At 34.9% G+C, this 15,858-nt stretch overlaps 1 protein-coding gene across 2 annotated transcripts in view; it reads left to right on the forward strand.

Annotated features, from left to right (window-relative positions):
- The window catches only part of LOC118277097 (orexin/Hypocretin receptor type 1), a 154,105-nt gene that overhangs the window by 44,483 nt on the left and 93,764 nt on the right, over window positions 1-15,858 (forward strand). The window lies entirely within an intron of this gene.

Raw genomic sequence — 15,858 nt, forward strand, 5'->3', positions numbered from 1 at the left:
CCTTAAACTCCTAACCCCCAAAAAGCCGGCAACGCACTTGTAACGCCTCTGGTTTCAAGTAACCCTGGGCGGCGGCGATTGCTTACCATCAGGTGATACATCAGCTCGTTTACCGCGGCGTGTTTCATAAAAAAAGCTGCGTACTCAGTTGCGGCTCGAAAAGCAGAAGTAGGAACCCGGTAGTTTTTAGTCAGCGAGAGTCTGGCAGGCAACAGATAAGTCATTGGATGATTTTCCCCCTTTAAAAAAAAGCGTTTTGAAAAAGCTTATATATAAACTGAGGGCGGGTGATGTGTGCACGTCTGTCTAACTGATAGAGAATATACAGGGTGACTTTGAATTCGACGTATTCCTCTCGGGAGGTGATAATACAACTAATTTCCTATAAAATTAGCCCTGAGGTCCTTGGGCGGAAAGTGGCTAGTTTCTGAGATATTCAACATTTTCGGTTTTTGTAAAAAAATCCCGAATTGACTACAAAAACTTCAATAAATAAAAAAATACTGGTTGGATTTAAGTTGTTTTAGTTTTTATTGGTTGCCAATACATCAGTAATCAATTATTAATACTAATATTGACAGAAATATCATTCGTTTTAAAGTAGCATGTAAATTCTTATCAAATTTTGTTTTGTTTCACTAATTTGGTCAATAGAAATCTAGATTTATTTAAAAAAATATATATGACACTAACCGTACAAACTATTAGAAAAACTTCCTTGGTTTATTAGCTACCCAGAAACGTAAAATTATTTACAAAATTCTCAAAAACAAATGAATTAATTGATGATAAGTAGAGTGTAAAGAGAAAAGCTCAATTACAAAAACATCTTATTTTGTTAAATTTTGTTCAATGTGACCTGTCCTACGACAAGTATATGCCCGAATATGCTTCCTTATCTCTATGACGGACACTCTCGGACTGAATATGCGTCTTATTTCGTCACTATGTTCAAACATGTTTTAGAGAAGAATTTCGATACACAGCATTGCTTTAGTATAAACAAGTGACTTCATGTAAAAATCAATTGGCTTTGGGTTCTGGTCATTGTGCATGCCATGTAGTTGGATCGCCCTACTAATCCAATGCCTGAGAATCAATTTATCCAACCATTGCCGCACAGTAGTTTGATAATGCACTTGACAATCGTCGTGTGCAATAAATTCGTCAGTCAAATTAATAAATTAATTCAATAAGTAGAATAAGTTAATTCATCTTGTTTCTAAATTCAAATTTAAAACAATGACCCTAGCTCATTCTTTAAAAATTCTTCATGATTATCACCATTTAAATTGTTGTATGAAAAGTAGGGTCCAATCAAATAATTATTTATGAACCCGATGGTTTTGCTTTTTTGGATTTCGTTGACTTTTTTGGGGCTAATAATGGATATTGTGATAGTTTATCCAGCGCACTATCGAACTACTGTGGGGCAATGGTTGGATACCTTGGTTCCCAGGCGTTATATTGACACGGGGGTCCAACTACATGGCAAGCGCGGTGTCCAGAATCTAACGCTGGTTGATTTTTACATGAAGTCCCTTGTTTATGCAGAGGGAATTGGCCGTGCATCGAAATTCTTCTCCGAAACATATTTGAACATAGTGACGAAATAAGACGCATATTCAGTCCAAGAGTGACCCTCATAGAGATGAGGAAGCGTGTTCGGGCATGTATTCGTCATAAGGGAGGTCACTTTGAACAAAATTTCATTGAGTAGTATAAAAGGAGATTTTGGAAATAAAGATGTTTTTGAAATTGCCCTTTTCTCTTTACACTCTACTTATCATCAATTAATTCATTTGTTTTTGAGAATTTTATAAATAATTTTATGTTTCTGGATAGCTAATAAACCAAGGAAGTTTTTCTAATAGTTTATACGCGTAGTGTCATATATTTTTTTTGAAATAAATCCAGTTTTCTATCGACCAAATTAGTAACACAAAACAAAATTTGATAAGAAATTACTGGCTTTTTTAAAACGAATGATATTTCTGCCATTGTTAGTATTCATAAGTGATAACTGATGTATTGGCAACTGATTAAAACTAAAACTACTAAAATCCAACCAGTATTTTTTTATTTATTGATGTTTTTGTAATCAATTCGGGATTTTTTTACCAAAACCAAAAATGTTGAATATCTCAGAAACTAGCCACTTTCCGCCCAAGGACCTCAGGGCTAATTTTGTAGGAAATTAGTTGTATTATCACCTCCCGAGAGGAATACGTCGAATTCAAAGTCACCCTGTATATTAGGTACCTATGTAAGGCAGCAATTTATTTAGTGCCACAACAAAAACAAATTTCTAGACGGTAAACATTTCAAACGTCACGCCTACTTAGAACGTGGTTAATTCCAGCGTCCTTCCCCAGTCTCAAGTAAAAGCTACGCCCAAAGTACCTATTATAAATCACTGTGGTACAAACATAGAAATGCTTTTGTTGTTTAGACATTAAGTGAAAAAGGCCTCTAAACTGTTAGTCTTTGACAAAAATGTGGGAGAGCCGCGTTTCGGTACGAATGGGCCGGCTCGAATGGAGTGATACCACGGCCTTATAGAAAACCGACGTGAAACAACGTTTGCGTTTTGTTTTGTTGCATGATTGAGATTACCTGAGGCCCAATTACCACATCTTGCTAATCCCCAATAATCATATTCCCCCAATAATTTTATCAGAGAGCGATACCCAATCTCTGTTAAACTTACGCCCGAATACTCAAACGCTACTTAATTTTAAGTTGTACTTAAATATCGTGCTATCTCTGTCATTTTATAAAGAATTGATAGTGACAATACTACATTTGAGAGCGTCTTAAAATTGAGTAGCATTTGAGTATTCGGGCAATAGAGTCATAAGAGCCCAGTCACTCAACCTAGGAAGAATATGTTGGTGCTAAGTGCTTTCTAATCTATCTTCATCACACAGCAAATAAGTAATGCATGTACATTGATATATGTATATAAAAATACTTGAGACAAATATCAGACAGCTTTGTTTTAATCGTTTAATGAGATCTTGTTGAAGGTAAAACAAACTCGTGTTAAGCCCTTAGATCTGGGTAGACGTCTACAGATATAACTGATGTTTTAAACCTTCATCAGATTTTCTAAGCCTAGTGCGTAGCCTGTTTGAGGTATAAAACAAACGTTCTTAAGTATTACGTGCGAAAACTCAACGTACCTAAACCAATAGATAAGATACTCGAAAAAACAATACAATGTGTAAATACGAGTAAGAAATAAAACTAAAATACGAGACATGTCTAGGATCTCTAAAATTTATGTCTTACATGTCTTCTAAGTGCTTACTTAAACTATTCCTTAGTAGCGATTTTGTTCTGAAAACTATTGCTAAAGACGGGGTTAAATAACCTTTAAATGACTCGGAGTACGGCGGTTAGACTAGACCAGAAAAAAGTAAAACATACTCAGTCATGTCGATGGATTTCTACTACACAATAAATGTTTTTAGTGATTCGGCACGAATAGGCCCGCTCGCCCGGAGTGACACCACGGTCTCACAGAAAACCGATGTGAAACAATGCTTACGTTGTGTTTCGTTGTGTGAGTCAGGTTACCGGAGGTCCAATTACTCCTTTTCCCAATTCTCGATTCACTAACAAACTTTAAATTTTTAACCGCAAAACGCCGGCAATGCACTTGTAACACTTCTGGTGTTTCGGGTGTCCATGGGCGGCGACGATTATTTACCATCAGGTGATCCGTCTGTTCGTTTACCGGCTTATATCATAAAAAAGACCATTCACAAATACACTTCAGATCTTTATTACAACTTGATTAAAATCCTTTTTACTTACATTTTATGATGAGGTTTTATGTATTTACTTAAGGGATGATCCGAAATCCATTAGAGGTATAATAAAACGCACGTAAGCTCACTATTACCAACTTTTATTAACTATTATTGTGAACGATTTTCGGGCCGTATTGTTAGTCTGTGGTAAAGGTGAGGTACGCGGTTTGTATAAATACAATGCATTGGTTTATTTGGTGAATATATCTTTATATATATATAATTTTTCTGTACGTGTGTATGTCACTGAACTCATCTTAAACGACTAGACCGATTTTGATGTAACTTTTTGTGTGTGTTCAAGAGGATCTGAGAATGGTTTAGATTCACAATTTTGTCCGCTAGACAATGATTTTTTGATTATTTTTTAATTTATCAGTAGTTGTTGATTTTGGAATGTTTTACATTGAATCCGACAGACGGCGCTACCATCGCAGTGTCAAATATGAATGACGTTAATTGTCATAACATTTGAATAACAATTTTCATCAAAAAGGTCCAGAATGTTTTAGCTTATTAAAAAAAGTTTAAAATTTTCAAATTAAAGACGTGTAGACAGGACAACGTCTGTCGGGTCCGCTAGTTTGTATATAATACTGTAAATAATAATTGAGGTGTGTATTACACAAATACTGTAACTCTGAAATAACTGTATTCAATAATTATCTTTATGTATTATATTATTATATTCATTATTTTGTGATTGTGTTCTGGCTTCGCATCAACCGCTTCACTTCACTGCACTACCGTTGACTTCGGTTGACTGTCAGAGAATGATTTAGGGCATTATGTCCGCCAATCACTGTAATTTTTGTGATGAAGATTATAATAAATAAATAAATTACTTTTCATTGAAAGTTTTTCTTATCGAACATCAAAACTGTTTTTAGGGTTTATGGTTACGGACTTTTCCATCAGAGATGTGCTGTGCTATGTTGTTATGGATGCGTTTGGATTCCACCAATTTCATTGGTACACATAGCGTGAATGGATGGCTTCCCTACTATAGCATTATTTCACAAAAACATAATATAGATCGAAAAAATGCCGTTGTAAGCGCGAATACGTGGGCAAAAGCTAATTTCTTGTGAAAAACGTACGTTGAACAAAAATGAGTTGGTCACGTAATGGGACTAACAGACATTAGCGATGGAGGGACACGTGACAAAGCCCACATTAGACCAAACGTGGACAATGTGCCACGAAGTATTGATACTAAAATCACGACTTTCATGGTCCAATAAAAAAACGCCACCAAATTAAAGTTGTTCTGAAGAATAGTTCTGTCACTTCGAATTCTATGTGAAATGTCAGAGATAGCACAATGTTTAAGTAAAACTTATGATTGAGTTGCATTTCAGTATTCGGGCGTTAGTATTTTAGTTGGAAAAATATAGATATTTTCAACAGAAATTCCGCCTTTACTAGTTAGCCCAACTAGATATAGTTTAGTTTAACCCTTACCAATCTTTCTAATCCCCGATTCCTCAAAAACCCTTAAATTCCTAACCCCCAAAAGGCTGGCAACACACGGCCCACGGTGTTTCGGGTGTCCATGGGTGACGGTAATTGCTTACCATCAGGTGATCCGTCTGCTTCCACTATCAGACCGTTTTAATTCACTGCTGAACTGTCCAGCAGTGCCCAAGATCAATGGCACGTTACTACAGTCCTGTGTATGAACATAAACATCTTCTAAAATACTAATCAGCTTCTTTTGAAGTATGTTTTCGTATCACTATGAACTTGTCTTTACATTCTCTATTTTGTTGATAGTAAAAGCGACTACAGTTATTAATTTGGGAACTAATTGAATTACACTCGAATCTTCTTTTATTTCGGCTGGCTAGGTTATTACGCTTTTAACGTCAACGGCCTGTGAAACGAAACGTCATTTGTCCAGAAAGTTAATTACGCTGTATAAGATGAACTAGCACGTAAAACTATCTCAATCTTTCGTTTTCTTTTAATAGATTTTGATCTTTGTGCGATTGTAATTGTCGTGGTTGCCCGGAGGTTTACGACGCCCGTTTCTCATGCATGAAGGTGCTAGTTTGAAACCTACCAACGGCAATGCGATTCGAGTTATATGTACTTTCTAAGATTATTTTGACACCACTGACAAACGATGAAGAAAACCATCGTGGGTAAACCTGAGCTTATAATTTCTGATTATAAGTTTGAAATTGCCAACCTGCAATGAGCAAGCGTGATGATTAATGCTCAGACCTTCTCCGTGTGAGAAGAGGCCTTTGGTCAGCAGTGGCCACTTACAGGCTGTTGATGAAGCTGATTAGACAAATAAGACTTTACACCTCACCTCACTATATAAAACCTTCGGCATTTCAAACGAACTAGATATTCACATAAAAATGTTTTTACAAATGAACTTTTACATTAAATCATTAGAGCGTTCAGACAAAAACATACCTTAATAATTTAAAATTTGATGTCACTGTTGATGACAAGTAATCTCTTATTATTGGCAAAAAAAAAAGATAAAAGAACACATATTTTATGTCAAAGAAAAATAAGTATCAAAACAAAATATTGATAAAGAATTATTTATTGTATAGACGGTGACATTATCAAGCTATACAATACCAGTTTATCATGGTCTGGTTTTGTATGATCTTTCTAGACAATCGAAGGTCAGTTTATATTGGTTTTGTATAGTTTCATATGTAGCCATGTATCCAAGGATCGTTGAACTTTTATCAGATAAAAGTAAAAATAAATATGGAGTCTGTCTATATAACATTTGGGTACCTTTAAAATTCTACTTTAAAACTTTACTTCTTAACATAAAGCATTTAACTTTTCATTTAACTTTAACTTCATAACATAGTGTTATTGTAACTTTCGTGAGACATAGTAAATTAATTATTATGTTATCGGCTTACTCACGTAAATGTTTGACGAGGAACTTGACTAGTTTCAAGTCATGTTAGAGGCTCATATTCATGAGCAGCATTCCGCGACACACGACGCGGCGATTGTCACGCTGCTACTAATTAATTCACTCCAGAATCTACGCGTTAAATTAAAAGATGGTATTTAATTTGATTATTTTATAAATTTTTAAACTGACATGGTCACTAGTAATATAGTTATATAGTTAAAACGAGATATTTACCATGTTTATTAGTCTTTGTGGGTTTCCGATAGTATACCCGCATATACTTCAGTTAATCGGTGATCATGGCGCTTGCAAAGTGCTGAAATATCGGAAACTTACAAAGACTATTAAATAAAATAAACATTTTTTTCTAAAAGCCTCTGTCCTAATACATACATTAATAATTTACTGTACCCCATATATTGTATTTTTCACCACCTGTGTGTATAGATGTAATAAATACTTGAATATTTGAATACTTTAACATTACTTCTCACTGAGATCAACGACGACGTCGTGATAAAAGTACAAAACGCCGACCTCTTACGTGGACGTAATATTGCATTTTTAAATGCATCTAATCAAATATCGCTTGGATACAAAAAACTTTTCCAATCTCTCTACAATATAATCACATACTGTATTTCTAACTTCTATCTAAAACGTTTCGGTCATTCATTAAGATGCTGTTTATTAGTAGAAAGGGCATTAACCTCTGTCATCTAACGCCCTCTGGAGTTGAAATTGCGAACTTTTCAGATCACGAAACAGTCGACTGTTCAATTATTTACATAAATGCAAATTCCTTACGGTGTAAAGTTCGGCATCTTGCCGACGTATTTTGATACAGAAGGCTCATGATACAAAATGTTATTTTAAAAAATAAAATGGCTTCACATCAACAGCCTATATAAGTGGCCACTACTGACCAAAGGCCTTTTCCCGCACGTAGAATGTTTGAGCATTAATCATCACGCTTGCTCAATGCCTGTTGACGATTTCAAACTTATAATTAAAATCTATAAGCCCAGGTTTCCTCACGATATTTTCCTTCACCGTTTGTCAGTGGTGTAAAGTGTCACGCATTATGTTAAAGGGAAATCCAGTCATGACATCATTTCTTTGTATTTGCTTTATGTTCTATGGCCATATAGTTACGGCCACGAGTAATAATTTGCCTAGTACGGTAGTCACGCTTGCAACTACTCGAGCGACGTGGCAGTGCAAGGAGGTATGAGATAGAATAATCATGATGACGGGATATGAAAATTTAAATTCTATTTAATCTAATTAGACAATGAAAACAAATTGGACACGTATTGTTTTATTTTGTCATATACTTAGGTAAAAGGAATCAAAGTTTAGGGGTGGGAGCAAATACGTCATGTATACGTATAAAATGTACATAGAACTGACGTCATGCGATATTTCAAACCGATATATCTTCGAAAGTATATAGAAAGTACTATACGTGTCGCATGTTTTAAAAAAATCTACAAGACGGACTTTAAAATAAAAAAAAAGCCATCTACCTTATTTTGTTAAAATGTCAACTTCTGTAAATACATTATTCAATGAGCCCATATTTCACACATAAATTCTGCTTTTCATACAACACAAGAATAAGAGTGACGGTTCTAAATGTAATTCACTTAACAGTTATCTCTTTAACCGCTCTGTTAAACTTTATGTCGAACTCAACCGTTGGCTTGTTGTCACTTAAATAAATGGAGTGGAATGTTGTATGATGGAATTTTCTTAATGGAATAAACCTACGTATGTTATTATAGGTGTAAATATTCAATAGTATAGGATATTTTATGTTGATTGATCTTAATAACTAGTTGTAGCTGTAGTAGCCTGGTTGTTAGTAGGTATTATCTAGATAGAGATGAATGAAAAACCTTTTTTTTTTATTTTGAGGAGAAAAATTGTCCAATGACTCTTCTTCCGCCTTGTGTGAGGGAGTGTCAGACTTTTACATACTTCAAACAACCTCGTTTCTATTCCTTCTATATTTGAGTCGGAGTCCCGGTAACCCATCAAGTCTTGTGGCTCCGTATCGGGTATCAGCTCTTCTGAGTCTCATCTGTGGTGGTCTGATGGCTACTCTCTGTGCCAAGAGAGCCATGCTTACGATGGCCGGTGATTGCCTCATAAACTCCATCTCGACTGATAATATGTCCTCTTATACCTCAAAAGAGACTATGACCTCTGCGTTTGTTTCGTCATTTCTGCTCAGAGTAGTCCGATAGGAAATGCCGGCCTCATCTGGTTATTTAAGAGACTGACGTGTAAAAGAGTTACATTGTAACCTATTTGCAAAAATAAATATCATTTATCATTTACCTATATTCTTCTATAGAGGACGCCACAGAGCTTGAAATTCAGCTCTGTTCATCCAATCATTGCAAGCTACATAGCTGGAGGACGCTCTACACAACGTTTACCATCCGTACAGTATCCAGTAAATTTAAACAGAGTACAAAAGGAAAAGCCAAATGAACCGTCCATCAAAGCATATTATGTATGATGCAAGAGAGATCAAACAAAAATGTTCCTGCTCTCAATATTAGCCTTTTAAGTATATTTATATTTATTTCTCGACTGCCTCGCTTGTTTTTTGTGTGTGAATGCGTTAACTCAAAGCCAAACTTTTCAGGAAGAGATTCTCCATGTTTTCCGAAGTTGTTTAATCTTTCTTCTGTTTGAAATTCTTCTTTATGTCATCGTGTATTATTTATTTGCGTATAACAGAAGTTATTTTTGTGTCATGTTATTCTATGATGATGAAATTATATAAAATAAAATGTATTATTAATTTTATTTTAAATATCTCGACGAATAGAGAATTCCCTTTTTTGGAGTGTGATAAAAAATAATTCTAATTTCTCTTGGTAATCAATCACTCAAAAGGGGCTTATTTCACTAATTACTTTTTTTTCTCGTGTTTGTAATAAAATTATAAAGAGGTTCTTTAAAAAATTAATTTTGGAACGCCTTTTATTCCTGTAGGAGTATGCAGAGATGCACATTCCTGCACGTAATGCCACTGTTATTTGTTATAGTTCCATGTAATAAGGGGTGGACGTATTGATTATATCTTTAAAATACTTTTCTGGAAAAATCATAGGGTAAATCGTGAAATAGGTAATGTAAATTGAAATGAAATAAATAATATAAAATATAATGTTTTTTTAAAAAAGGAAACCGCCTTATTTTTTTATGTCAGGTAATATCCTCAAAACATATTTAGTGAGGACAAGATTTTAGCTAAAACAGATTCCATGTAGGAAGGAAATAAGATAAAAATATATCCTATATAAAGTCACGATAAAAATACTTTTTAACTGGAAGCCCAACGCTTTTATTGGTTTGGACAGGTTGCATATTTTGAAAGCACGAGTTCCACGAAACTTTTTGTGCACATGAACTCTACTGTTTTAGTTTTTATTCTAACTTGATTTGATTGGCGATATTTACGTACAATAATACCTCATACAACGTAACGCCTCTTTCTTTAAATGTAAGCAGAGATGCCCATACATATTGTAATTTAAGTGTGGGAGAGCCATGTTTCGGCACGAATGGGCCGGCTCGACCGGAGTGATACAACGGCCTCATAGAAAACCGACGTGAAACAACGCTTGCGTTTTGTTTTGTTGTGTGAGTGAGGTTACCGGAGGCCCATTTACCCCCCTTCCCAATCTTCTACGATTTCCCAACGGCTATTGGATTCCTAACCCCCTAAACGGCCGGCATCGCACTTGTAACGCCTCTGGTGTTGCGGGTGTCTATGGGCGGCGCTGATTGCTTACCATCAGGTGATCCGTCTGCTCGTTTACCGGCTTATACCACCAAAAAGCTATTATAAAAATTTCAAGTAAATTGTAGCTGTAAGTTAATTGTAGTAGTAAGTTTGGAATTCTTACTGTATATAATAGAGCATGTTACATTATTCAATGTCATTTTTATGCAATTTTACCAACCCATGTGCTTACGTCACGAAAGTTATGTGGGTACCTCCAATCGTGCTTTACATCAGTTCAAGCCCTATCATTTCCAATTTGGGTCAAGCCATCCAAAGTTAATAATAGAACAAAATCCGTCCCAGTTTCTGTCTGTTAAAAGCGTAAATATCGACATTTAGCACTCCCTAAAGTTAAGCGTCCACAGGCCCGCATCGCACGCAACGGATTTTAGTTTGTCTTGAATAGAAACTCATACAACAGCGTCCACAGATCCGTACTGTACGGACCGCTCATCGGTAATACAAGTTACATGCGATACGTACCGATGACGTCATACGGAAGGCAGATGCCAAAAATCCGAGTGAAAGTGTTATCGGCAATCCGATTGCTAATACTCACGTCGGCAATCTGAACGCTGCCGATACAGTGGACGCAGTCTGAAAAAAATAATCCGTTTGACGCGATCCGTCCGATTCGATCCGTCCGATGCGTACGACGCTTACGTTAATTTGTCCTACTTTACGTGTCCACCTATAATAGCATAGACCTTCATTCATTTCGGCAATAAAATAATTGAATCATAAAATGATCGTAAAAGTATCGTAAAAATGCCGTCTACTTCTCATTTTGTAATTAATTTGTGTTATTTTTTTGATGGGAAATTTCCTTTTACTAAAATTTGGCGTAGATTGTTGGTAAATCCGGTGCCGTTTATCAAAATAATTTATGGGAAATTTCCTTTTACGCAAATTTGGTATAGATTGTTGGTAAATCTGGCGTTTATCTTTGAAAAATCTTTTAAACAACTTTTTGTACAGATTTGGTAGGTAGTTTTATCAAATGATTTGTTAAGGAGTGAAAAAGAATGGTTTGAGATACTAAAATGTATGTTTTTGTGATTTTTGCCATAATTCTAACATTCTTGACTACTTAATATAGTAGCATAAGTCATTTTCTACCGAGCAACTTTTTTAATTCGAAATTGCAGAGCGTGTATTATAGTAGATACTAAATTTTATAGGTTTTAATAAAGTTTCCACTTTGAACATTCTCACGGAAATAATAATTACATTATTTTTAAGTCACACTATGACTGCAAAAATATGAGTTAATTTTTATAGACTCACTGGTATAATTATGGATGTGAAATGTAAGAACATATTTTGTCGAGCGACATGTCGTCTTCGTCCCCGGAGACATTGCCGCGACATTGTTGAAACTGTTCCTTGTCGAGTCAACAATGTCGCGGCGATGTCGTTTGGCGTCACCCGAAATTGTCTGATATCGCCCGATGTCTCTGGGGACACATGTCGCTCGACAAATGTTCCTAATAGTCGAGGCTTAATTGTAAATACACAAAAGATACATTTGTATGAAACAAAATAAACATAACAATCTAGACCATATAATATTACTAGCTACTTCCGCGCGGTTTCACCCGCTCTGCTCGGCTCCTATTGGTCATAGCGTGATGTTTTATAGCCTATAGCTTTCCTCGATAAATGCACTACCCAACACAGAAATAATTATTCAAATCGGACCAGTAGTTCCGGAGATTAGCGCGTTCAAACAAACAAACAAACAAACAAACAAACTCTTCTGCTTTATAATATTAGTATAGAAGTATAGATTACTATTATACAACTTTGAAATATTAATACCAACTCATTTGGTAACCCGGTCGTTTTCATTAAAACATTTCTTTACATATATTTTCTAGTCTAACATATGTATCTAATACCATTATTTATTTTATATCTTATTAACGTAAATAAAAAAAGGTTTTACTGTTGATTTGTTACATCTCATGTTTGACTAATGGTTGTTCTTTTCGAGAACAGCGCTAAGGCTGAACTAAGGCCCGTACTTCTGTTAAATTACGGCGACTTTTAGTCGCGTGATTTTGTGTAACTAGGAAAGGAATACAAGTGGTCACAATTGGGTAGTTTCCTAGGTCAAAAATAAATTATTTTGATATTTCAATATAGGTAATAAAATATCCCAAAATAATCTTATTTTCATTCATTCATTTGACGATATACTTATTTATTGATTTTTTCTTGCAATTTTAGGCGTAATAAGTATGCTATTTGACGCAAAAAAATTATGACGTCATAATTTGCAATGTCATACAAAATTCATAGAAAAGTAACGTTTTTGACATTTCGATAAAAGTATTGAATTTGACTAGTAGGATAATACCCTATTGCGATTTTGTTCTGTGACTGATTTTAAATCTGACAGAAACAAAAAACGTATCTATTACATTTTTATGTGATTAATAGAAACCCTTGTTCATGGTTTAAATGACATATTGATTTAATAACAAATTAATGACATGTTATACATTGATTATTGACATATTATACTTATACATATTTAAATGACATACTAATTTAATAAATTAATTATTATTTGAAATTTTTGTCCTGTCCTGCATGTGTATTGTTATCACATAATATCTCTCCAGCTCGAAAAGCAGGAGTAGTAACAGGGTGGTTTTTAGTCAGTATGAGTCTGACACTTCTTCTCGCCTCGCCTATGACGAGAAAAGCCATTGGATGATATCCCCTATTAAAAAAAAAAAAAACATAATATCTTCTAACATTAGTTTATGTTCAATGTTACTAACAAAAGTATGGGCTAGCAAAAACAAAAGATATATAGATGGGCTGAAATAAATGATTATTGTTTATTAATAAAAGGACCCAATGTTGAAAATATTAGGGCGATTTGTGGGTCGACGAAAAAAACCTTATTGCGGCCCAAGCCTAATAATGTATTTGGTATTTTCTAGAATAACGTACCTTTTTTATTGACGAGAACCCTTCAAAAGGCGCCTAGCTTTTTGGGGAAAAAAACTAGGGAGTGTGGGATTTTTACCGCACTAAAACTTCCCCGGTGGCCACCATATGCACCTAAAGGAGGCACCGGGTCATTTTTCACGAAAGTTCGCAATAAATAGAATTGTAGTATGCAATCTGCGAAGTTTTTTCGTTCGTTCGTTGAATTAGAGTAAGCCTCCTGGTAACATTATTTATGCTACATTGTTATGAATGTCAATAAAAAGGTTTTGCCGTATAGATTTATGGTACCATGAGATGTATGGCCACTAATGATTTGTGTTTTCGAGAACAACATTCATTTCTTTTATAACTTATGTTATTTTATTATTGTTATGTAATAATAGTTGTAATCAACCGCTTTACGTCGATGTTGCATAAATAATACGAAAACATGCAATGCAATGCAACGTCACACCTTTTATCCCCGAATGGGTAGGCGAGAAACACGAAAACCAAAACTATGAAAATAATAAAAACAAAAGAATTTTGTGTAGCGTGTTTCGGGAGCGTTCCGTTTATACCAAACGCACAATAATTTTGCAAACAACTAGATGTTAAGAATAACAGTGAGAGTATTAAGAAAAATTTCCATAATATAAACATAAACAGATTATGTAATAATTAGTTTGTTTATCCTTAAGCAAATTACTTTGGATCTCTTTTATTTCCTCATTCATTTTCTTTGACTAATGACATCAACATAATTCGCGAGGTAATCCATTATTTATGCATATCTATACAAAGGTTTCTCGAATAGGCTCTCCTCTATTATATTGTGGGACTTATAAGACAAATGATGAAAGGTGGGTGTACATTGTGTAGCGGCATTACGTGCTGTAATGTTTTTTTATGGAATAGGTGGCAAACGAGTAGACGGGTCGCCTGATGGTAAGCGATCAGCGCAGCCCATGGATAAGATTATACTACTTCACATACACATCACATCCAGACCCGAAACAACAATTTGTGGATCACACAAAGAGTTGCTCCGTGCGGGAATCGTACTCGTTAAACGTTGCGCGGCCATCGGCGGCCCAGCCACCGTCAAAGTCAAAGTCAAAATTCTTTAAGAATATTAAGATCATAATTTTAGTAAAGTACGTTTTTCATCTGAATTTGTTAATACGTTTCAGTAGTTTCTAAGTCTATTGTTTACATTAACAATAAGAAATAGGTAGATTGACTGAAGCCAATGAATATTATCTATACAACACTAGAAATATCTAATCTTCTTAGAAACAGAAATGCTAGAATTATCAATGTGCAATGACCTAGATTTCTATATAAAATTAAAGCGTTAAAACTTAAACATAATTTATATAACAAAGACCAAACGAAGATACCTACTTCAGTATTGAATATTTCTCAAATACCCTTAAATAAGAAGCCTTCAATTTGATTTAAATATATTACTTCAATCAAATCAAAATCAGCTCTCATGACATTATTTAAAAGTAAAAAAAACTATTCTGAATAGCATTCGAATCGAGTCGAGAGGGATCGAACAAAGGCACTCGATACTTACGAATAAGAACTCGATAAATAAAATTGAAATGAGATAATAATATTTACATTCTTAGACTTTTTTTTTTTTTGAGGGGGAAAATCATCCAATGACTTCTCCCGCCCTGGGCGAGGCGAGAGGCAGTGTCAGTTACTACAACCCCGTTCCTTCTTGCTTTTCGAGCCGGAGCCCCGGTTAGGTAGTCCGCAGCTTCAATTCTTAGACTTGGAGTTTGTTTACAACGTTGTGTTTTTTAAATTTCCGATAAGGTAGGCAAAGTCAACATCAATTTTTCTTCAGATAAGGTATGAGTCTTAGGAGGAGATGGGAGGTTGAAGTGGACTTGTACCATAGAAAAAGCTCAATGTGTTGTAAAAAGTGAGTGAAAGTTACATTATTCTATGTATTTAAGGGGTACTCGAAAGGTAATTATGCAAAGGTGCAACTCTGTCTAGATTTCCAAGCATTAAATAAGGCTTGTTTTAGAGAGGAAGATTATCCAATTACTGCTCCTGTCTTGGAAAAGGCAAAAGGGAATGTCAAACTCTTATTGACTGAAATCCTGGTACTATTGCATCGATTCGGAGCCCCGGTAGCCAATAGATCTCCTTCAGTCGAGATTAAATATAGCGTTATATACTGATTGTAGGATTATGTATAATTTATGTATGTTTACGGACATCACCACCTGTTTCTTCTTATAACAACAGGTGTGATGATGTTTTGGTATCCCTTCAAATTAGCAATAACGATTAGCTCACACAAATCAGTACACCAAAGAAAAACTACTTCAAACTAATAATATTTACACCTAAACAAT

The sequence above is a fragment of the Spodoptera frugiperda genome, chromosome 10, assembly GCF_023101765.2.
Source record: "Spodoptera frugiperda isolate SF20-4 chromosome 10, AGI-APGP_CSIRO_Sfru_2.0, whole genome shotgun sequence".
NCBI lineage: Eukaryota > Metazoa > Arthropoda > Insecta > Lepidoptera > Noctuidae > Spodoptera > Spodoptera frugiperda.